This window comes from Ranitomeya imitator, chromosome 10 (genome assembly GCF_032444005.1).
Source record: "Ranitomeya imitator isolate aRanImi1 chromosome 10, aRanImi1.pri, whole genome shotgun sequence".
Taxonomy (NCBI): domain Eukaryota; kingdom Metazoa; phylum Chordata; class Amphibia; order Anura; family Dendrobatidae; genus Ranitomeya; species Ranitomeya imitator.
The window spans coordinates 92034857-92060197 of record NC_091291.1 but is presented as its reverse complement, the minus strand read 5'-3'; the positions used below and the strand labels follow the sequence as shown (position 1 = coordinate 92060197).

At 41.4% G+C, this 25341-nt stretch overlaps 6 non-coding genes across 6 annotated transcripts; all 6 read left to right on the top strand.

Moving 5' to 3' along the window:
* The first annotated feature begins 910 nt into the window (after positions 1-910).
* On the top strand, positions 911-993 carry TRNAL-CAG (transfer RNA leucine (anticodon CAG)). The gene has a single exon. It is a non-coding gene; the product is annotated as a tRNA-Leu (tRNA).
* Positions 994-10806: 9813 nt separating this feature from the next.
* TRNAL-CAG (transfer RNA leucine (anticodon CAG)) lies at positions 10807-10889 on the top strand. The gene has a single exon. It is a non-coding gene; the product is annotated as a tRNA-Leu (tRNA).
* Positions 10890-11385: 496 nt separating this feature from the next.
* TRNAF-GAA (transfer RNA phenylalanine (anticodon GAA)) lies at positions 11386-11458 on the top strand. The gene has a single exon. It is a non-coding gene; the product is annotated as a tRNA-Phe (tRNA).
* Positions 11459-17532: 6074 nt separating this feature from the next.
* Positions 17533-17615, top strand: TRNAL-CAG (transfer RNA leucine (anticodon CAG)). Its single transcript has one exon. It is a non-coding gene; the product is annotated as a tRNA-Leu (tRNA).
* A 4554-nt stretch (positions 17616-22169) lies between these two features.
* TRNAF-GAA (transfer RNA phenylalanine (anticodon GAA)) lies at positions 22170-22242 on the top strand. Its single transcript has one exon. It is a non-coding gene; the product is annotated as a tRNA-Phe (tRNA).
* Positions 22243-24102: 1860 nt separating this feature from the next.
* TRNAL-CAG (transfer RNA leucine (anticodon CAG)) lies at positions 24103-24185 on the top strand. Its single transcript has one exon. It is a non-coding gene; the product is annotated as a tRNA-Leu (tRNA).
* The last annotated feature ends 1156 nt before the right edge of the window (positions 24186-25341 follow it).

Genomic DNA, 25341 nt, shown 5'->3' with positions numbered 1-25341 from the left:
ATAACACAGGCCGCGCAGTATATAACACAGGCCACGCAGTATATAACAGTGGCTATGCAGTATATAACACAGCTAACGCAGTATATAACTGAGACTTAGCGAGACCGCTAAGTATTCTGGGTAATTTCACAATGCATCTCTGGGAACGGAAGCTGGAGGCAGCCGCGTGCGCATCGGCGGTTGACAGAAGGTGAGAACAGCAGGTTTTTTTTTTATTATTATTTTTAACATTAGATTTTTTTACTATTGATGCTGCATAGGCAGCATCAATAGTAAAAAGTTGGTCACACAGGGTTAATAGCCGCGTTAACGAAGTGCGTTATGCGTGCCATTAACCCTGTGTGAGCACTGACTGGAGGGGAGTATGGAGCGGGCGCCGAGCACTGACTGGATGGAAGTAGGGAGGGACTAATTCTCGGCGGGCTGCAGCCGCGACCAATCAGCGACGCGGGATTTCCGTGACAGACAGACAGACGGAAGTACCCTTTAGACGATTATATAGATAGATTTTGTGTGATGTGACTATCTGGCTTAAGGATAAAAACAGTCAAAGTGTTAAAATGTCTAATTTCCCAAAATTTTAGACACAAAACTAGATATTTTCAGAAAAAGGCTAAAAACATGTTGACCTAAATTTACTGCTAACGTAAAGGACAATATGTCAGAAACAGACACTTGCAAAATGATTGTGATATGTTGAAACATTGCAGAGTTATTAATGCATAAAGTGACACTTGTCACATTGGAAAAATTGGGCTTGGTCATTAAGCTCAAAAGTGGCTCTGTCACTAAAGGGTTAATGATCAATAATAAAAATAAATTATGATACATTGCTATACATCCACAAAGCAATGATCATCTTTCTACCATCTGGTTCACAAACAGTTAATAATAAAGAGAAACCAGCAAAGTCAGGATGGCCGAGCGGTCTAAGGCGCTGCGTTCAGGTCACAGTCTCCTCTGGAGGCGTGGGTTCGAATCCCACTTCTGACATCAGTTTTTTCTGCCATGAGGTTCTTCATCTTCTCTCCTGTTGCTGATTAATTCATGTTACATTACATAATGGAATTTATATTTGTAAGCAGCAATACCAGGAACCTTCAGCTCTTCTGTCTAACTCTCCTTTAACTAATTTCAGCCTACAATGGTTTCTTACAGACACCTAAGGAATTGAAAGCTAAATAAATATTTATTTGTGTGACACCTTTAACCCTATCCCTGCCGTTTATATAGTACACCGTAATGAGAATATCACAAAGTCTAACCCTTTCTATACTGCGATCAGACCCCATACCTTGTGGATAATCACGACCTGTCTGATCCCATTCCTTATCTTAGAGTGCAGTTATGTGCGCTAACACCTGTAGCTAATGTACACACCTCAAAGATAGATCAGCTTTTCATAGATAAGGAACACGCAGGAATTGGATAATTTCTGCACTAAACACCTAACAGTTCATAAGTATAATGTGTTTGGTGGTAATGTAATCTAAAAGGAACCTGACCGACCTTTCCCACCAGTCTCCTGTGGAGCTCGGTGTCTGGTGTAAAGAAGTCCAGGGAATGTGGTCAATCAATCACCACTAAGGCCCAGTGGCCTAATGGATAAGGCACTGGCCTCCTAAGCCAGGGATTGTGGGTTCGAGTACCATCTGGGGTGGTTCAGAAAAATATTATTTTTTTTTCTTAAAACATTTCTTTATGGTCTCCATTATGTTAAGTGTAATGTTTGTACTAAGAGTGAGTTTCTTTTACTTTGCCAGTGATTGTCATTTATGTATTTATATATATAAAAATGAGTGTATCTGTGTATGTGTGTATTTGTGTGTGTATCGATGATGATGTCATAATGGTTGCCATGGCGATGATGATATCATAAAGGTTGCCATGGCGAAGATGATATCATAATGGTTGCCATGGCGACAATGATGTCATAATAGGTTGCAATGGTGACAGTTATGTTATAATGGTTGCCATGGTGACGATGATGTCATAATAGATAGCCATGGCAACGATAATGTCAGAATGGTTGCCATGGCGAAGATGATGTCATAATGGGTATATGGGCAAGGAACTGTGGGATGGAGGATATGTGATGGGTATATGGGCACAGGACTATAAGATGAAGGATATATCTGTTAGGAATATGGGCACGAGACTATGAGATGAAGGATATCTATGATGGGTATATGGACACGGGACTATGAAATGAAGGATATGTATGATGGGAATATGGGCACGGGACTATGGGATGGAGGATATGTATGATGGGAATATGGGCACGGGACTATGGGATGGAGGATAATCATTATAATTTGTTATAAGTAACCACAGTTTGTTTCTGTGCTTGGGCAATGCAGGGCTCTTCAGCTAGTACACTATAAATTCCAGGACTGCTGATTGTATTATCGACTCTTCTACAAGGAGTTAATATCTTGGTAGAAAATCTAAGGCAGGGTTAATGTTAATGTCAGGAAAGTGGCTGACCCGGTATGAAACGACCCAACCGTAGGTCAGTCACCAACAGCACAACAAACAAGGGAACACTGGGGACACAATTACAATGGTGGGCCCTGCGATAGGGAACGGGGAAATGGACACCTCCTGCACTCTCCTAAGGATGTGCCCTGATCTCCCTGACGTCCCTATACAGGTTCTTTCAACCTGTCGCCGAGCAGGATACTTAACCCTCGCTTGCCCTGCACATATCCCTAAGTTAGGAATTGGCAAGTGAGGACACTGGTCCAACCGCTACACTAATAAAACACAAAGGGAAGGTATGACAAACAAGGTAAAGGAAAACAACACTTAGCTCACTGCTGCAAAGCACAGAAGGAATAAAACACCAGATTCACCGGACTCAGCTGAAGAACAACTGCTCCCAGCAAGCTCCTTCTCCCAGCTTGGTCACGGCAGAATGATCTAACACCGACAGTCAGCTGATGCATCAGGTGACCTCTTGAAGGATGGTGGGAGTGGTCGCCACCCACATCAGCTGACCCAGCACAAATTTTATCACTATCATGAAGTACAATATGTCATGAAAAAATATCTCAGAATCATCGAGATCCATTGAAGCGCTCAAAAGTTAACTGATAAAGTGACACTGGTCAGAATGGTAAAATGTGGCCTCGTCATGAAGTTAAAAAGCTGCTTGGGGGATGAAGGGGTTAAAGATGACCTATCACCAGGTCAAAACTTTCCGTATTTTCCCCCTTGTTTTATTTCCGCTGCTTCTCTCATTATTTATCTTTTTTTTTAATCTGCCATGCAGTTCCAGAGATCTGGGATCTTTATGTTTAGTTCTTATTTTAATGTCCTTTACAAAGGTGCGTGGCTCACAGGGTTCTCTGTCGGCGTGTCTTTAGGCTGCTCTGCATTATTACCCTGCAAGTAACGCCTCCTTGTAAAAGACATAAACACGATCACTAAGTAAAAATGCCCATATCTCACGACCTGTATGGAGAATTGTAAAAAAGCAAAAAAGGTAAACTCAAGGGAACAGTGGGAATAAAATAAGTGCAAAAACTGGCCAGTTCTGACCTTGGGACAGGTCCTCTTGAAGGTGTTTCTCTGTACAGTAAAATTTAGTATTTTAGTCTGTTCTAAATATAATAAAAAGGTCTTGTAATAAATTTCGAGTATCTATACCCCGACTTGTCCACTATTGTATCACTTTCAATATGCCACTATAACTTACTGTTTTTCCACCAGGACAATTAATCTTCAGAACTACTGATTATATGCAAATAATTTTCTTTTCTGAAACTCTTCTGAACCTCAGTTCACACTGTTGAATCTTATAGACCATCATCAGCCGAAATAGCTCAGTTGGGAGAGTGTTAGACTGAAGATCCAAAGGTCGCTGGTTTGATCCCGGGTATTGCCATAAGGATTGGTACTTTGTTTAAGAATATTTTTACGTGTTCTTTTGCATAGATATTTTTTCTAGGGCTCCAAAATTCATAGATTTTAAACAAATAATATCATAACCTTAAAAATTGTAATCGTGGTTTAAAAGTCTGTAACATGTGTATCTGATTCTGACATCAAGTGGCCAATATGACGACTGCAACGTTTCATTACTAATTGTTATTTACAAATTAAATCTAAACTAATAAAAATCCTAACATGTATATGATACTTTCTAATGAAAGGCTAAAATTCCTAATTTTACTTTTTCCTGATACAGGGATGTCTAAATTTGTTGTTTTTTTTAATTAGTATTTTGTGTTATAAGGAATAAACATTGCAGCAAAGAAAATAAAGAAAATATGGTTTAATTACTTTACTAATTTGAATATCATAAAAATAAAGTATAAGGCTGTGTTTACATGATGCGTTCCCAAAGCATTTTATTGTTGCAAATTTAAAAAAATATAGTAAAACGCAGGAGTTTTACTGCATTTTCCTTTTTGTTTGGTGAATTCATTGTGTGAGCAAGTTCTTAGCGTGAATTCAGTGGTGTACCAGTAATAGTGGCAAACTACGTGTCTGCTATCAGGCCTGTGAGTCAGGAGTAGGGTTGAGCGAAATGGGTCGGCCAGATTCAGAAGTCGCCGACTTTTGGCAAAGTCGGGTTTCATGAAACCCGACCTGACCCCTGTATGGGGTCGGCCATGAGGTCGGCGATCTTCTTATCTGGAATCGGAATTCCGATACCGAGTTTCGATATGTTTAAGATATCGGGAATCGGTATCGGAATTCATATTTAAGTGTAAAATAAAGAATAAAAATCAAAAAATATTGATATACTCAACCTCGGACGCGCCCTGGTTCTCACCGGCAGCCTTCCTTCCTAAGAATGAGCGCCTGAAGGGCCTTTGATGACGTCGCAGCTTGTGATTGGTCGTGTGAGCGGTCACATGGGCGGTCACGCGACCAATCACAAGCCGCAACGTCATCTAAGGTCCTTCAGGCGCTAATTCTTAGGAAGGAAGCGTCCGAGGGCGCGTCCGAGGGTGAGTATATTCCTAATAGGTATATACTCACCCTCGGACGCGCCCTGGTTCTAACCCGCAGCCTTCCTTCCTAAGAATGAGCACCTGAAGGACCTTAGATGACGTCGCGGCTTGTGATTGATCGTGTGACGCCCATGTGACCGCTCACGCGACCAATCACAAGCCGCGACGTCATCGAACGTCCTTCAGGCGCTCATTCTTAGGAAGGAACGCTGCCGGTGAGAACCAGGGCGCGTCCGAGGGAAAGTATATCAATATTTTTTATTTTGATTCTTTATTTTACACTTAAATATGGATCCCAGGGCCTGAAGGAGAGTTTCCTCTCCTTCAGACCCTGGGAACCATTAGAAACCCAATGCACTGCATTGGGTTTCGTGTTTCGGCCGACCCCGACCCCGACTTTTCTATAGGATCGGCCGATTTCACTCGACCCGACTTTTGAAAAAGTCGGGTTTCGTGAAACCCGACCCGATCCTATAAAAAGAAAAGTCGCTCAACCCTAGTCAGAAGTCCACTGCCAGTGCCCAGTCCCCCTGCCCGGTATCACACTTTCAACTGTATCTGTATCATGGAGGAAGATACAGGTGAATGCAATGATGGAACAAGGATCCATTCTCTGAGCTCTGATGTCTAAGGGCGGCAGGCGCTATAGAGACTGGAGCAGCGAGGGAACAAGTAAACCCCGGGCAGCAGGCTGGGAGAAGCCGCCAAGGACCTGACAGTCTGACTATTCTGGATCGTGGCTCGGTCCCTGCTAGTAAACTAGCCAAGCATGAGTTTTTTTGACATGCTGAAAACTATTTGATGTTTCCAGAGTCTATTTTGAAAGGAAAAATTCAGGACATTTCAAATTTGCCCCAAGGATCCTCAGGAATTCTGCAAAAATGCCAACTTTGGGGACTGGTTTAGCTGCTCAGGATGTCTCTTGAGAGAAATAATATGTAGCAAAAATATATCATCAGGCATTAGATCAATCAGATGAGCAATAAATGCTATTTAGTGTCAAATATATTTTCCTGCACAAAAACTAAAAGAAAACAAAAAACCCTTATTAGGAAACGCCATCACTATAATAGCCTGAGAAAGTAATTAATAAGAATACTTAGTGCAAGGCCGGGTTCAGATGAGCGTATGAATATTCATCATATTTTCACCCAGAAAACTCAATCATTCGGATCTGTATTCCATCCGTGTGTCTGTTTTATTACATTCATAATTATACATTAACAGTTTAAAATTAAAATAATCAAATACAGTTTCTAGTGATACAGCAGTGACCCATAAGGAGAGAGAGAGCTCGGGTACAGTTCTGGTACCGGATACAAAATCCAAAACTGATGAACCTGAAATGAAGGGTTAACACATTTACTAACAGCCATTTTGCAGTTTTTCACATGGTATCACTACTGGGGGTTTTCCTATAGGCCCCTCACAGTCACTTCAAAACTGAATAGATCTGTAAAAAATAGGACTTGGAAATTTTCTTGAGAAGAAAATGAAATCTTGCTGCTAAATTTTGACGTCTCTAACATTCTAACAAAATAAAAGGAGGTTTGAGAAATAATGCTGAAAAAAAGTACACATATGGGAAATGTTATTTATTAACTATTTTGTGTGGCGCAACAAGTTGGTTTAAAGTGAATCGGTCAGCAGTAAACTACAGATACTGTCAGGTCAGCGCAGTTATACTGATTACAATGATATCTGGGTGATGAAATCTGTCTTGTGGTTGTTGTTTAATCTTTATTTGCAACTTTCAGTCAATGAGATCCTCGTTCTCTGTGGTGGCCTGTGGCGGGGCTGTGGGAGGTGTGTGGGTGGCCTGTGGTGGGGTTGTGCGCGGGGCTGGGGAGGTGTGTGGGTGGGGCTTTATGTGATTCTATGCTTACATTTGCATCTGTATGGGCTTATGACAGGTCAGTGATCCTGCAGTGACCTGCCCGCTATTTTACATACTGGATAGAATATTGTCTAGAAAAGAAAAAAGTAGATTCATCATGCAGGCGCTGGCGCTGTAGGATGGTACAATGGATAATATGCATGTATTTATTTATGATTTAGTCATATATTATTGTGGGGGGAAAAAAATTATCTTCATCAACATAGCGCTGGCGTGTGTGGGCGGTATCTGTAGCATGATTGCATGTATAATGTGCACTTATTTATTTTATTTGGTGATATAAATTTATTCAGAAAAAAAAACTGTCAAAATGGTGCTGACAGTGCCTGCACAATAGCATCTATCAGATTGCCAACAAATGCTACAGCGCAGGAGCCGCCGGCACCATTTTGCTAGAGGAAAAAATTGTCTCCTCAAAGATCCTTTCTTGTCACTAAACTCAAAATTAGCTTAGCCTGTAAGGGATTCAAAATCAATAATAAAGTAATAATAGTTCTTGAAAAAAGAATGAAAATTTGCTGCAAACGTTTATCCCTTCTAACTTCTAAACAAAATAAAAGAGGTTTACAAAAATGATGCAGAAATAGACATAGAAAGCAAAATAGAAATATGGGAAATGTTATTTATTGACTATTTTGACACAGCCCACGTAATATATAACACAGCCACGTAGAATATAACACAGCCCACGTAATATATAGCACAGCACATGCAGCATATAACACAGCCCACGCAGTATATAACACAGCACATGCAGCATATAACACAGCACATGCAGAATTTAGCACAGCACATGCAGTATATAACACAGCCCACGTAATATAAAACACAGCCCACGCAGTATATAACACAGCCCACGCCGTATATATCACAGCACACGTAATATAAAACACAGCCCACACAGTATATAACACAGCCCACGCAGTATATAACACAGCACACGCAGCATATAGCACAGCCCACGCAGTATAAAACACAGCCAACGCAATATATAACACAGCCCACATAAAATATAGCACAGCTCACGCAGTATATAACACAGGGCACGCAGTATATAACACAGCCACATAGTATATAACACAGCCCACGCATTATATAACACAGCCCACGAAGTATATTTCACAGCACATGCAGCATATAACACAGCACATGCAGCATTTAGCACAGCCCATGCAGTATATAACACAGCCCACATAATATAAAACAGCCCACGCAGTATATAACACAGCCCACACAGTATATAACACAGCACATGCAGCATATAGCACAGCCCACGCAGTATAAAACACAGCCAACGCAATATATAACACAGCCCAAGTAAAATATAGCACAGCCCACGCAGTATATAACACAGCCACGCAGTAATTAACACAGGGCACGCAGTATATAACACAGCCACGCAGTATATAACACAGCCCACACAGTATATAGCACAAGCCACGCAGTATATAACACAGGCCATGCAGTATATAGCACAGCCCACGCAGTATATAACACAGACCACGCAGTATATAACAGTGGCCACGTAGTATATAACAGTGGCCACGCAGTATGTAACACAGCCAACGCAGTATATAACACTGCTCACATAGTATATAACACTGCCCACATAGTATATAGCAGCCACGCAATATAAAACACAGCCCGCATAATTTATAGCACAGCCCACACAGTATATAACACAGCCCACGCAGTAAATAGCAGCCAGGCAGTGTATAACACAGCCCACATAGTATAAAGCAAAAATAATTAAAATAAAAAATAGTTATATACTCACCCTCCGGCGTTCAGCGAAGCTGTCCCGATGCGCGTGTGGCTGCCGCCAGCTTCCGTTATCAGAGATGAATTGCGAAATTACCTTGATGACTTAGCGGTCTCGTAAAGTTTACCTAAATGATGCAGAAATAGACATAGAAAGTAAAATAGAAATATGGGAAATGTTATTTATTGACTATTTTGACACAGCCCACGTAATATATAACACAGCCACGTAGTATATAACACAGCCCACGTAATACATAGCACAGCACACGCAGCATATAACACAGCACATGCAGAATTTAGCACAGCCCATGCAGTAAATAACACAGCCCACGTAATATAAAACACAGCCCACGCAGTATATAACACAGCCCACGCCGTATATATCACAGCATACGTAATATAAAACACAGCCCACACAGTATATAACACAGCACATGCAGCATATAGCACAGCCCACGCAGTATAAAACACAGCACACGCAATATATAACACAGCCCACATAAAATATAGCACAGCCCACGCAGTATATAACACATGGCACGCAGTATATAACACAGCCACATAGTATATAACACAGCCCATGTAATATATATCACAGCACACGCAGCATGTAACACAGCCCACGCAGTATATAACACAGCACATGCAGCATATAACACAGCACATGCAGCATTTAGCACAGCCCATGCAGTATAAAACACAGCCCACGTAATATAAAACACAGCCCACGCAATATATAACACAGCCCAAGTAAAATATAGCACAGCCCATGCAGTATATAACACAGCCACGCAGTAAATAACACCGGGCACGCAGTATAAAACACAGCCACGCAGTATATAACACAGCCCACACAGTATATAACACAGCCCACGCAGTATATAGCACAAGCCACGCAGTATATAACACAGGCCACGCAGTATATAGCAAAGACCACGCAGTATATAACACAGGCCACACAGTACATAACACAGGTCACGCAGTATATAACACAGGCCACGCAGTATATAACAGTGGCCACGCAGTATATAACAGTGGCCACGCAGTATATAACACTGCCCACGTAGTATATAACACTGCCCACATAGTATATAGCAGCCACGCAATATATAACACAGCCCGCATAATTTATAGCACAGCCCACACAGTATATAACACAGCCCACGCAGTAAATAGCAGCCAGGCAGTGTATAACACAGCCCACATAGTATATAGCAAAAATAATTAAAATAAAAAATAGTTATATACTCACCCTCCGGCGTTCAGCGAAGCTGTCCTGATGCGCGTGTGGCTGCCGCCAGCTTCCGTTACCAGAGATGAACTGCGAAATTACCCTGATGACTTAGCGGTCTCGTGAGATCGCTAAGTCTTCTGGGTAATTTAACAATGCATCTCTAGGAACGGAAGCTGGCGGCTGCCGCATGCACATCAGCGGTTGACTGAAGGTGAGAACAGCAGGTTTGTTTTTTTTAATTATTTTTAACATTAGATTTTTTACTATTGATGCTGCATAGACAGCATGAATAGTAAAAAGTTGGTCACACAGGGTTAATAGCAACGTTAACGAAGTGCGTTATGCGGACCGTTAACGTTGCCATTAACCCTGTGTGAGCACTGACTGGAGAGGGGTATAGAGCGGGCGCCGGGCACTGACTGGATGGAAGTAGGGAGGGACTAATTCTCGGCCGGGCTGCGGCTGCGACCAATCAGCGAAGCGGGATTTCCGTGACAGACAGACAGACAGACGGAAGTACCCTTTAGACGATTGTATAGATAGATTTTGTGTGATGTGACTATCTGGCTTACGGATAAAAACAGTTAAAGTGTTAAAATGTCTAATTTCCCAACATTTTAGACACAAAACTATAGATATTTTCAGAAAAAGGCTAAAAACATGTTGACCTAAATTTACTGCTAACGTAAAGGACAATATGTCAGAAACAGACACTTGCAAAATGATTGTGATATGTTGAAACATTGCAGAGTTATTAACGCATAAAGTGACACTTGTCACATTGGAAAAATTGGGCTTGGTCATTAAGCTCAAAAGTGGCTCTGTCACTAAAGGGTTAATGATCAATAATAAAAATAAATTATGATACATTGCTATACATCCAAAGCAATGATCATCTTTCTACCATCTGGTGCACAAACAGTTAATAATAAAGAGAAATCAGTGAAGTCAGGATGGCCGAGCGGTCTAAGGCGCTGCGTTCAGGTCGCAGTCTCCTATGGAGGCGTGGGTTCGAATCCCACTTCTGACATTAGTCTTTTTCTGCCATGAGGTTCTTCAGCTTTATTACCCTTTACTCTTTATTACATTATTACCCTGCAAGTAACGGCTCCTTGTAAAAGACATAAACACGATCACTAAATAAAAATGCCCGTATCTCAGGAACTGTATGGAGAATTGTAAAAAAACTAAAAAGTAGTAAACTCAAAGGAACAGTGGGAATAAAATAAGTGCAAAAACTGGCCAGTTCTGACCTTGGGGCAGGTCCTCTTGAAGGCGTTTCTCTGTACAGTAAAATTTAGTATTTTAGTCTGTTCTAAATATAATAAAAAGGTCTTGTAATAAATTGTGAATATCTATACCCCGACTTGTCCACTATTGTATCACTTTCAATATGCTACTATAACTTACTGTTTTTCCTCTAGGACAATTAATCTTCAGAACTTCTGATGATAGAAAAATGATTGTATTTTCTGAAACTCTTCTAGACCTCAGTTCACACTGTCAAATATTGTAGACCACCATCAGCCGAAATAGCTCAGTTGGGAGAGCGTTAGACTGAAGATCTAAAGGTCCCTGGTTTGATCCCGGGTTTCGGCATAAGGACTGGTATATTGTTAAAGAATATTTTCTTTTGCACAGATATTTTTTCTAGGGCTCCACAATTCATAAATTTTAAACACATAATATCATAACCTTAAAAATTGTAATCGCGGTTTAAAAGTCTGTAACATGTGTATCTAAGGGTGGTTTCACACTTGCGTTTTTGTCTGCAGCGTTTTTTTTCAAAAAAACGCATGCGTTTTTTTTCCTATATTTAACATTGAAAACACATGCGTTTTTTTGTGTACGTGTTTGGTCGCGTTTTTTGACGCATGCGTTTTTTTACTGCATGCGTTCATTTTCTGAAATGCTACTTGTAGTATTTTTACAAGCATTTTTTTGACCAAAAAAAACCGCATGCGTTTTCATGCGTTTTTTTGGGGTCAAAAAATACATTGGAGTCAATGGGGACGCATGCGTTTTTTGGTGCATGCGTTTTTTGCGGTAAAAAACGCATGCGTTTTTTTATTAAAAAACCCAGAAAACACATTGATATGCCACCCCCCAACATAAAGGTGATAAAGGGAACCTAACCCTACCCCTAACCCTACCCCTAACCCTAACCCTAAGGGATCCTAACCCTAACCCTACCCCTAACCCTACCCGTAACCCTACCCCTAACCCTAACCCTACCCCTAACCCTAAGGGATCCTAACCCTAACCCTAACCCTAACCCTAATCCCTTTATGGTTAGGGTTAGGGTTAGGGGTAGGGTTAGGGTTAGGGTTAGGATCCCTTAGGGTTAGGGTTAGGGGTAGGGTTAGGGTTAGGATCCCTTAGGGTTAGGGGTAGGGTTAGGGGTAGGGTTAGGGTTAGGATCCCTTAGGGTTAGGGTTAGGATCCCTTAGGGTTAGGGTTAGGGGTAGGGTTAGGGGTAGGATCCCTTTAGGGTTAGGGTTAGGGTTATGATCCCTACCCCTAACCCTACCCCTACCCCTAACCCTAACTATTTCTGTTTACAGTGGGTTTTTTACTTTATTTTGATGATTGGCAGCTGTCACACATTTCTCAGCATGCGTTTAAAAAACGCAAACGCATGTAAAAACGCATGTTAACGCGTCAAAACGCCACGTTTTTTTCACCACATGCAAAAACGCATGCGTCATAAAAACACAGCGTTTACACGCGTTTACATGCGTTTTTTCACCATGCGTTTCTTTGCGTTTTTTACCGCAAAAACGCACCCGAAAAAACGCCAATGTGAAACCAGCCTGATACTGACATCAAGTGGCCAATATGACGACTGCAACGTTTCATTACTAACTGTTATTTACAAATCAAATCTAAACTTAAAAAAATCCTAACATGTATATGATACTTTCTAATGAAAGGCTAAAATTCCTAATTGTACTTTTTCCTGATACAGGGATCTCTAGATTTGTTGGGTTGTTTTATTGGTATTTTGTGTTATAAGGAATAAAAATCGCAGCAAAGAAAATAAAGAAAATATGGTTTAATTCCTTTACTAATTTGAATATTATAAAAATAAAGTATAAGGCTGTGTTTACATGATGCGTTCCCAAAGCATTTTATTGTTGCAAATTTAAAAAAAATAGAAAAACGCAGGAGTTTTACTGCATTTTCCTTTTTGTTTGTTGAAAGCATTGTGTGAGCAAGTTCTTAGCGTGAATTCAGTGGTGTACCAGTAATAGTGGCAAACTACGTGTCTGCTATCAAGCCTGTGAGTCGGGAGTCCACTGCCAGTGCCAGCCCCCCTGCCCGGTATCACACTATGAGCTGTATCTGTATCATGGAGGAAGATACAGGTGAATGCAATGATGGAACAAGGATCCGTTCTCTGATCTCTGATGTATAAGGGCAGCAGGCGCTATAGAGACTGGAGCAGCGAGGGAACAAGTAAACCCCGGGCAGCAGGCTGGGAGAAGCCGCCAAGGACCAGACAGTCTGACTATTCTGGATCGTGGCTCGGTCCCTGCTAGTAAACTAGCCAAGCATGAGTTTTTTTGACACGCTGAAAACTATTTGATGTTTCCAGAGTCTATTTTGACCAATGATATCTGGGTGATGAAATCTGTCTTGTGGTTGTTGTTTAATCTTTATTTGCATCTAACTAATCAAATAAACAATATTGGACAAGGGTAACCATTCAAAATCTTTGCAACTTTCAGTTAATGAGATCCTCGTGCTCTGTGGCGGCCTGTGGCGGGGCTGTGGGCGGGGCTTTGGGAGGTGTGTGGGTGGAGCTTTATGTGATTCTATGCTTATATTTGCATCTGTATGGGCTTATGACTGGTCAGTGATCCTGCAGTAACCTGCCCCCTATTTTACATACTGCACAGAATATTGTCTAGAAAAGAAAAAAGTACATTCATCATGCAGGCGCTGGAGCTGTAGGATGGTACAATGGATAATATTCATGTATTTATTCATGATTTGTCATATATTATTGTGGGGGGGAAAATTATCTTCATCAACATAGCGCTGGCGGCACTTGCGCTGTAGCATGATTGCATGTATAATGTCCACTTATTTATTTTATTTGGTGATATAAATTTATTCAGAAAAAAAACTCTGGCAAAATGGTGCCGACAGTGCCTGCACAGTAGCATCTATCGGATCGCCAACAGATGCTGCTGCGCAGGACCCGCCGGCGCCATTTTGCTAGAGGAAAAAAAATTGTCTCCTCAAAGATGCTTTTTGGTCACTAAGCTCAAAATTAGCTTAGCCTGTAAGGGATTTAAAATCAATATTAAAATAATAATAGTTTTTGAAAAAGAATGAAAATTTGCTGCAAGCGTTTAACCCTTCTAACATTTAAACAAAATAAAAAGAGGTTTACAAAAATGATGCAGAAATAGACATAAAAAGTAAAATAGAAATATGGGAAATGTTGTTTATTGACTACTAGATGGTGGCCAGATTCTAATGCATATGGTATTCTAGAATATGTATGTATGCATATAGCAGCCACATAGTATATAGCACAGGCCACATAGTATATAGGAGCCACGTAGTATATAGGAGCCACATAGTATATAGCAGCCATGCAGTATAGAACACAGCCACGTAGTATATAACACAGCCCATATAATGTATAGCAAAGGCCATGCAGTATATAACACAGGCCATGCAGTATATAACACAGCCCACGCAGTATATAACACAGCCCACACAGTATATAACACAGCACATGCAGCATATAGCACAGCCCACGCAGTATAAAACACAGCCTATGCAATATATAACACAGCCCAAGTAAAATATAGCACAGCCCACGCAGTATATAACACAGCCACGCAGTAATTAACACAGGGCACGCAGTATATAACACAGCCACGCAGTATATAACACAGCCCATGCAATATATAACACAGCCCACGCAGTATATAGCACAAGCCATGCAGTATATAACACAGGCCACGCAGTATATAGCACAGCCCATGCAGTATATAACACAGGCCACACAGTACATAACACAGGTCACGCAGTATATAACACAGGCCACGCAGTATATAACAGTGGCCACGCAGTATATAACAGTGGCCACGTAGTATATAACAGTGGCCATGCAGTATGTAACACAGCCAACACAGTATATAACACTGCCCACATAGTATATAACACTGCCCACATAGTATATAGCAGCCACGCAATATATAACACAGCCCGCATAATTTATAGCACAGCCGACACAGTATATAACACAGCCCACGCAGTAAATAGCAGCCAGGCAGTGTATAACACAGCCCACGTAGTATATAGCAAAAATAATTAAAATAAAAAATAGTTATATACTCACCCTCCGGCATTCAGCGAAGCTGTCCCGATGCGCGTGTGGCTGCCGCCAGCTTCCGTTACCAGAGATGAATTGCGAAATTACCCTGATGATTTAGCGGTCTCGTGAGGTTTACAAAATTGATACAGAAATAGACATAGAAAGTAAAATAGAAATATGGGAAATGCCATTTATTGACTATTTTGACACAGCCCACGTAATATATAACACAGCCCCGTAGTATATAACACAGCCCATGTAATATATAGCACAGCACATGGAGCATATAACACAGCCCACACAGTATATAACACAGCACACACAGCATATAACACAACACATGCAGAATTTAGCACAGCCCATGCAGTATATAACACAGCCCACGTAATATAAAACACATCCCACGCAGTATATAACACAGCCCACGCCGTATATATCACAGCACACGTAATATAAAACACAGCCCACACAGTATATAACACAGCCCACGCAGTATATAACACAGCACACACAGCATATAGCACAGCCCACGCAGTATAAAACACAGCCAACGCAATATATAACACAGCTCACATAAAATATAGCACAGCCCATGCAGTATATAACACAGGGCACGCAGTATATAACACGGCCACATAGTATATAACACAGCCCATGTAATATATAGCACAGCACACGCAGCATATAACACAGCCCACGCAGTATATAACACAGCACATGCAGCATATAGCACAGCACATGCAGCATTTAGCACAGCCCATGCAGTATATAACACAGCCCACGTAATATAAAACACAGCCCACGCAGTATATAACACAGCCCACACAGTATATAACACAGCACACGCAGCATATAGCCCAGCCCACGCAGTATAAAACACAGCCCACGCAATATATAACACAGCCCAAGTAAAATATAGCACAGCCCACGCAGTATATAACACAGCCACGCAGTAAATAACACAGGGCACGCAGTATATAACACAGCCACGCAGTATATAACACAGCCCACGCAGTATATAACACAGTCCACACAGTATATAGCACAAGCCATGCAGTATATAACACAGGCCACGCAGTATATAGCACAGCCCACACAGTATATTACACAGGCCACACAATACATAACACAGGTCACGCAGTATATAACACAGGCCACGCAGTATATAACAGTGGCCACGTAGTATGTAACACAGCCAACGCAGTATATAACACTGCCCACGTAATATATAACACTGCCCACATAGTATATAGCAGCAACGCAATATATAACACAGCCCGCATAATTTATAGCACAGCCCACACAGTATATAACACAGCCCACGCAGTAAATAGCAGCCAGGCATTGTATAACACAGCTCACGTAGTATATAGCAAAAATAATTAAAATAAAATATAGTTATATACTCACCCTCCGGCGTTCAGCGAAGCTGTCCCGATGCGCGTGTGGCTGCCGCCAGCTTCCGTTACCAGAGATGAACTGCGAAATTACCCTGATGACGTAGCGGTCTCGTGAGACTGCTAAGTCTTCTGGGTAATTTTGCAATGCATCTCTAGGAACGGAAGCTGGCGGCTGCCGCATGCGCATCGGCGGTTGACTGAAGGTGAGCACAGCAGGTTTTTTTTTTTTTATTATTTTTAACATTAGATTTTTTACTATTGATGCTGCATAGACAGCATCAATAGTGAAAAGTTGGTCGCACAGGGTTAATAGCAGCGTTAACGAAGTGCTTTATACGGACCGTTAATGTTGCCATTAACCCTGTGTGAGCGCTGACTGGAGGGGGGTATAGAGCGGGCGTGGAGCACTGACTGGACGGAAGTAGGGAGGGACTAATTCTCAGCCGGGCTGCGGCTGCGACCAATCAGCGACACGGGATTTCCGTGACAGACAGACAGACGGAAGTACCCTTTAGACGATTGTATAGATAGATTTTGTGTGATGTGACTATCTGGCTTAAGGATAAAAACAGTAAAAGTGTTAAAATGTCTAATTTCCCAAAATTTTAGACACAAAACTATAGATATTTTCAGAAAAAGGCTAAAAACATGTTGACCTAAATTTACTGCTAACGTAAAGGACAATATGTCAGAAACAGACACTTGCAAAATGATTGTGATATGTTGAAACATTGCAGAGTTATTAACGCATAAAGTGACACTTGTCATATTGGAAAAATTGGGCTTGGTCATTAAGCTCAAAAGTGGCTCTGTCACTAAAGGGTTAATGATCAATAATAAAAATAAATTATGATACATTGCTATACATCCAAAGCAATGATCATCTTTCTACCATCTGGTTCACAAACAGTTAATAGTAAAGAGAGCTCAGCAAAGTCAGGATGGCCGAGCGGTCTAAGGCGCTGCGTTCAGGTCGCAGTCTCCTCTGGAGGCGTGGGTACGAATCCCACTTCTGACATCACTTCTTTTATGCCATGAGGTTCTTCAGCTTTATTACCCTTTACTCTTTATTACATTATTACCCTGCAAGTAACGCCTAAGGTTGAGCGAAACGGGTCGTCCAGATTCAGAAGTCGCTGATTTTTGGCAAAGTCGGGTTTCATGAAACCCGACCCGACCCGACCCCTGTGTGGGGTCGGCCATGAGGTCGGCGATCTTCTGATCTGGAATCGGAATTCCGATACCGAGTTCCGATATGTTTAAGATATCAAGGAATCGGTATCGGAATTCATATTTAAGTGTAAAATAAAGAATAAAAATAAAAAAATATTGATATACTCACCCTCGGACGCGCCCTGGTTCTCACCGGCAGCCTTCCTTCCTAAGAATGAGCGCCTGAAGGGCCTTCGATGACGTCGCGGCTTGTGATTGGTCACGTCAGCGGTCACATGGGCGTCACGCGACCAATCACAAGCCGCGACGTCATCTAGGGTCCTTCAGGCGCTAATTCTTAGGAAGGAAGCGTCCGAGGGCGCGTCCGTGGGTGAGTATATTCCTAATAGGTATATATACTCACCCTCGGATATGCCCTGGTTCTAACCCGCAGCCTTCCTTCCTAAGAATCAGTGCGTGAAGGACCTTAGATGACGTTGCGGCTTGTGATTGGTCGCGTGATGCCCATGTGACCGCTGACGCGACCAATCACAAGCCGCAACGTCATCGAAGGTCCTTCAGGCGCTCATTCTTAGGAAGGAAGGCTGCCGGTGAGAACCAGGGCGCGTCCGAGGGTGAGTATATCAATATTTTTTATTTTGATTCTTTATTTTACACTTAAATATGGATCCCAGGGCCTGAAGGAGAGTTTCCTCTCCTTCAGACCCTGGGAACCATTAGAAACCCAATGCACTGCAGTGGGTTTTGTGTTTCGGCCGACCCCGACCCCGACTTTTCTATAGGATCGGCCGATTTCACTCGACCCGACTTTTGAAAAAGTTGGGTTTCGTGAAACCCGACCCGATCCTATAAAAAGAAAAGTCGCTCAACCCTAGTAACGCCCCCTTGTAAAAGACATACACATGATCACTAAATAAAAATGCACATATCTCAGAAACTGTATGGAGAATTGCAAAAAAGCTAAAAAGTGGTAAACTCAAGGGAACAGTGGGAATAAAATAAGTGCAAAAACTGGCCAGTTCTGACCTTGGGACAGGTCCTCTTGAAGGTGTTTCTCTGTACAGTAAAATTTAGTATTTTAGTCTGTTCTAAATATAATAAAAAGGTCTTGTAATAAATTTTGACTATTTATACCCCGACTTGTCCACTATTGTATCACTTTCAATATGCTACTATAACTTACTTACTTACACCTCAACAAACCTGGGAAACACACACTCGCTACACTCATCAGGAGGGCGTTAAACTAGAAGAAGAGGGGACGGGAAGAAAAACATTAGACTCGAACAAAGACGACCCAGGAAAACATACTCTGAAGGGAGGTAAGAACATTTCTAAAACAATCCACAGTGAGGAGATTGGAACAAAACAAAATCCTCTAAACTGCATGCTCGCAAACGCCAGAAGCCTGACAAACAAGATGGAAGAACTAGAAGCAGAAATATCTACAGGTAACTTTGACATAGTGGGAATAACCGAGACATGGTTAGATGAAAGCTATGACTGGGCAGTTAACTTACAGGGTTACAGTCTGTTTAGAAAGGATCGTAAAAATCGGAGAGGAGGAGGGGTTTGTCTCTATGTAAAGTCTTGTCTAAAGTCCACTTTAAGGGAGGATATTAGCGAAGGGAATGAGGATGTCGAGTCCATATGGGTTGAAATTCATGGAGGGAAAAATGGTAACAAAATTCTCATTGGGGTCTGTTACAAACCCCCAAATATAACAGAAAGCATGGAAAGTCTACTTCTAAAGCAGATAGATGAAGCTGCAACCCATAATGAGGTCCTGGTTATGGGGGACTTTAACTACCCGGATATTAACTGGGAAACAGAAACCTGTGAAACCCATAAAGGCAACAGGTTTCTGCTAATAACCAAGAAAAATTATCTTTCACAATTGGTGCAGAATCCAACCAGAGGAGCAGCACTTTTAGACCTAATACTATCTAATAGACCTGACAGAATAACAAATCTGCAGGTGGTCGGGCATTTAGGAAATAGCGACCACAATATTGTGCAGTTTCACCTGTCTTTCACTAGGGGGACTTGTCAGGGAGTCACAAAAACACTGAACTTTAGGAAGGCAAAGTTTGAACAGCTTATAGATGCCCTTAATCTGGTAGACTGGGACAATATCCTCAGAAATAAGAATACAGATAATAAATGGGAAATGTTTAAGAACATCCTAAATAGGCAGTGTAAGCGGTTTATACCTTGTGGGAATAAAAGGACTAGAAATAGGAAAAACCCAATGTGGCTAAACAAAGAAGTAAGACAGGCAATTAACAGTAAAAAGAAAGCATTTGCACTACTAAAGCAGGATGGCACCATTGAAGCTCTAAAAAACTATAGGGAGAAAAATACTTTATCTAAAAAACTAATTAAAGCTGCAAAAAAAGGAAACAGAGAAGCACATTGCTAAGGAGAGTAAAACTAATCCCAAACTGTTCTTCAACTATATCAATAGTAAAAGAATAAAAACTGAAAATGTAGGCCCCTTAAAAAATAGTGAGGAAAGAATGGTTGTAGATGACGAGGAAAAAGCTAACATATTAAACACCTTCTTCTCCACGGTATTCACGGTGGAAAATGAAATGCTAGGTGAAATCCCAAGAAACAATGAAAACCCTATATTAAGGGTCACCAATCTAACCCAAGAAGAGGTGCGAAACCGGCTAAATAAGATTAAAATAGATAAATCTCCGGGTCCGGATGGCATACACCCACGAGTACTAAGAGAACTAAGTAATGTAATAGATAAACCATTATTTCTTATTTTTAGTGACTCTATAGCGACAGGGTCTGTTCCGCAGGACTGGCGCATAGCAAATGTGGTGCCAATATTCAAAAAGGGCTCTAAAAGTGAACCTGGAAATTATAGGCCAGTAAGTCTAACCTCTATTGTTGGTAAAATATTTGAAGGGTTTCTGAGGGATGTTATTCTGGATTATCTCAATGAGAATAACTGTTTAACTCCATATCAGCATGGGTTTATGAGAAATCGCTCCTGTCAAACCAATCTAATCAGTTTTTATGAAGAGGTAAGCTATAGGCTGGACCACGGTGAGTCATTGGACGTGGTATATCTCGATTTTTCCTAAGCGTTTGATACCGTGCCGCACAAGAGGTTGGTACACAAAATGAGAATGCTTGGTCTGGGGGAAAATGTGTGTAAATGGGTTAGTAACTGGCTTAGTGATAGAAAGCAGAGGGTGGTTATAAATGGTATAGTCTCTAACTGGGTCGCTGTGACCAGTGGGGTACCGCAGGGGTCAGTATTGGGACCTGTTCTCTTCAACATATTCATTAATGATCTGGTAGAAGGTTTACACAGTAAAATATCGATATTTGCAGATGATACAAAACTATGTAAAGCAGTTAATACAAGAGAAGATAGTATTCTGCTACAGATGGATCTGGATAAGTTGGAAACTTGGGCTGAAAGGTGGCAGATGAGGTTTAACAATTATAAATGTAAGGTTATACACATGGGAAGAGGGAATCAATATCACCATTACACACTGAACGGGAAACCACTGGGTAAATCTGACAGGGAGAAGGACTTGGGGATCCTAGTTAATGATAAACTTACCTGGAGCAGCCAGTGCCAGGCAGCAGCTGCCAAGGCAAACAGGATCATGGGGTGCATTAAAAGAGGTCTGGATACACATGATGAGAGCATTATACTGCCTCTGTACAAATCCCTAGTTAGACCGCACATGGAGTACTGTGTCCAGTTTTGGGCACCGGTGCTCAGGAAGGATATAATGGAACTAGAGAGAGTACAAAGGAGGGCAACAAAATTAATAAAGGGGATGGGAGAACTACAATACCCAGATAGATTAGCGAAATTAGGATTATTTAGTCTAGAAAAAAGACGACTGAGGGGCGATCTAATAACCATGTATAAGTATATAAGGGGACAATACAAATATCTCGCTGGGGATCTGTTTATACCAAGGAAGGTGACGGGCACAAGGGGGCATTCTTTGCGTCTGGAGGAGAGAAGGTTTTTCCACCAACATAGAAGAGGATTCTTTACTGTTAGGGCAGTGAGAATCTGGAATTGCTTGCCTGAGGAGGTGGTGATGGCGAACTCAGTCGAGGGGTTCAAGAGAGGCCTGGATGTCTTCCTGGAGCAGAACAATATTGTATCATACAATTATTAGGTTCTGTAGAAGGACGTAGATCTGGGTATTTATTATGATGGAATATAGGCTGAACTGGATGGACAAATGTCTTTTTTCGGCCTTACTAACTATGTTACTATGTTACTATGTTACTGTTTTTCCACTAGGAAAATTTGTCTTCAGAACTACTGATGATAGAAAAATGATTGTCTTTTCTGAAACTCTTCTCAACCTCAATTAACACTGTTGAATATTGTAGACCACCATCAGCCGAAATAGCTCAGTTGGGAGAGCGTTAGACTGAAGATCTAAAGGTCCCTGGTTCGATCCCGGGTTTCGGCATAAGGATTGGTATTTCTTTAAAGAATACGTGTTCTTTTGCATAGATATTTTTTCTAGGGCTCCACAATTCATACATTTTAAACACATAATATCATAACCTTAAAAATTGTAATCGCGGTTTAAAAGTCTGTAACATGTGTATCTGATACTGACATCAAGTGGCCAATATGACGACTGCAACGTTTCATTACTAATTGTTATTTACAAATCAAATCTAAACTAATAAAAAATCCTAACATGTATATGATACTTTCTAATGAAAGGCTAAAATTCCTAATTTTACTTTTTCCTGATACAGGGATCTCTAGATTTGTTGGGGTTTTTTTATTAGTATTTTGTGTTATAAGGAATAAACATCGCAGCAAAGAAAACAAAGAAAATATGGTTTAATTACTTTACTAAATTGAATATCATAAAAATAAAGTATAAGACTGTGTTTACATGATGCCTTCCCAAAGCATTTTATTGTTGCAAATTTAAAAAATATAGAAAAACGGAGGAGTTTTACTGCATTTTCCTTTTTGCTTGGGAATGCATTGGTGTGAGCAAGTTCTTAGCGTGAATTCAGTGGTGTACCAGTAATAGTGGCAAACTACGTGTCTGCTATCAGGCCTGTGAGTCGGGAGTCCACTGCCAGTGCCCAGCCCCCCTGCCCGGTATCACACTTTCAGCTGTATCTGTATCATGGAGGAAGATACAGGTGAATGCAATGATGGAACAAGGATCCATTCTCTGAGCTCTGATGTATAAGGGCAGCAGGCGCTATAGAGACTGGAGCAGCGAGGGAACAAGTAAACCCCGGGCAGCAGGCTGGGTAAAGCTGCCAAGGACCTGACAGTCTGACTATTCTGGATCATGGCTCGGTCCCTGCTAGTAAACCAGCCAAGCATGAGTTTTTTTGACAAGCTGAAAACTATTTGATGTTTCCAGAGTCTATTTTGACCAATGATATCTGGGTGATGAAATCTGTCTTGTGGTTGTTGTTTAATCTTTATTTGCAACTAACCAATCAAATAAACAATATTGGACAAGGGTAACCATTCAAAATCTTTGCGACTTTCAGTTAATGAGATCCTCATGCTCTGTGGCGGCCTGTGGCGGGGCTGTGGGCGGGGCTTTGGGAGGTGTGTGGGTGGAGCTTTATGTGATTCTATGCTTACATTTGCATCTGTATGGGCTTATGACAGGTCAGTGATCCTGCAGTGACCTGCCCTCTATTTTACATATTGCATAGAATATTGTCTAGAAAAGAAAAAAGTACATTCATCATGCATGTGCTGGCGCTGTAGGATGGTACAATGGATAATATTGATGTATTTATTCATGATTTAGTCATATATTATTGTGGGGGAAAAAAATTATCTTCATCAACATAACGCTGGCGGCACTTGCGCTGTAGCATGATTGCATGTATAATATCCACTTATTTGTTTTATTTGGTGATATAAATTTATTCATTTTGTGTGATGTGACTATATGGCTTAAGGATAAAAACAGTAAAAGTGTTAAAATGTCTAATTTCCCAAAATTTTAGACACAAAACTATAGATATTTTCAGAAAAAGGCTAAAAACATGTTGACCTAAATTTACTGCTAACGTAAAGGACAATATGTCACAAACAGACACTTGCAAAATGATTGTGATATGTTGAAACATTGCAGAGTTATTAACGCATAAAGTGACACTTGTCACATTGGAAAAATTGGGCTTGGTCATTAAGCTCAAAAGTGGCTCTGTCACTAAAGGGTTAATGATCAATAATAAAAATAAATTATGATACATTGCTATACATCCAAAGCAATGATCATCTTTCTACCATCTGGTTCACAAACATTTAATAGTAAAGAGAGCTCAGCAAAGTCAGGATGGCCGAGCGGTCTAAGGCGCTGCGTTCAGGTCGCAGTCTCCTCTGGAGGCGTGGGTTCGAATCCCACTTCTGACATCACTTCTTTTATGCCATGAGGTTCTTCAGCTTTATTACCCTTTACTCTTTATTACATTATTACCCTGCAAGTAACGCCTAAGGTTGAGCGAAACGGGTCGTCCAGATTCAGAAGTCGCTGATTTTTGGCAAAGTCGGGTTTCATGAAACCCGACCCGACCCGACCCCTGTGTGGGGTCGGCCATGAGGTCGGCGATCTTCTGATCTGGAATCGGAATTCCGATACCGAGTTCCGATATGTTTAAGATATCAAGGAATCGGTATCGGAATTCATATTTAAGTGTAAAATAAAGAATAAAAATAAAAAAATATTGATATACTCACCCTCGGACGCGCCCTGGTTCTCACCGGCAGCCTTCCTTCCTAAGAATGAGCGCCTGAAGGGCCTTCGATGACGTCGCGGCTTGTGATTGGTCACGTCAGCGGTCACATGGGCGTCACACGACCAATCACAAGCCGCGACGTCATCTAGGGTCCTTCAGGCGCTAATTCTTAGGAAGGAAGCGTCCGAGGGCGCGTCCGTGGGTGAGTATATTCCTAATAGGTATATATACTCACCCTCGGATATGCCCTGGTTCTAACCCGCAGCCTTCCTTCCTAAGAATCAGTGCCTGAAGGACCTTAGATGACGTTGCGGCTTGTGATTGGTCGCGTGACGCCCATGTGACCGCTGACGCGACCAATCACAAGCCGCAACGTCATAGAAGGTCCTTCAGGCGCTCATTCTTAGGAAGGAAGGCTGCCGGTGAGAACCAGGGCGCGTCCGAGGGTGAGTATATCAATATTTTTTATTTTGATTCTTTATTTTACACTTAAATATGGATCCCAGGGCCTGAAGGAGAGTTTCCTCTCCTTCAGACCCTGGGAACCATTAGAAACCCAATGCACTGCAGTGGGTTTTGTGTTTCGGCCGACCCCGACCCCGACTTTTCTATATGATCAGCCGATTTCACTCGACCCGACTTTTGAAAAAGTCGGGTTTCGTGAAACCCGGCCCGATCCTATAAAAAGAAAAGTCGCTCAACCCTAGTAACGCCCCCTTGTAAAAGACATAAACATGATCACTAAATAAAAATGCACATATCTCAGGAACTGTATGGAGAATTGCAAAAAAGCTAAAAAGTGGTAAACTCAAGGGAACAGTGGGAATAAAATA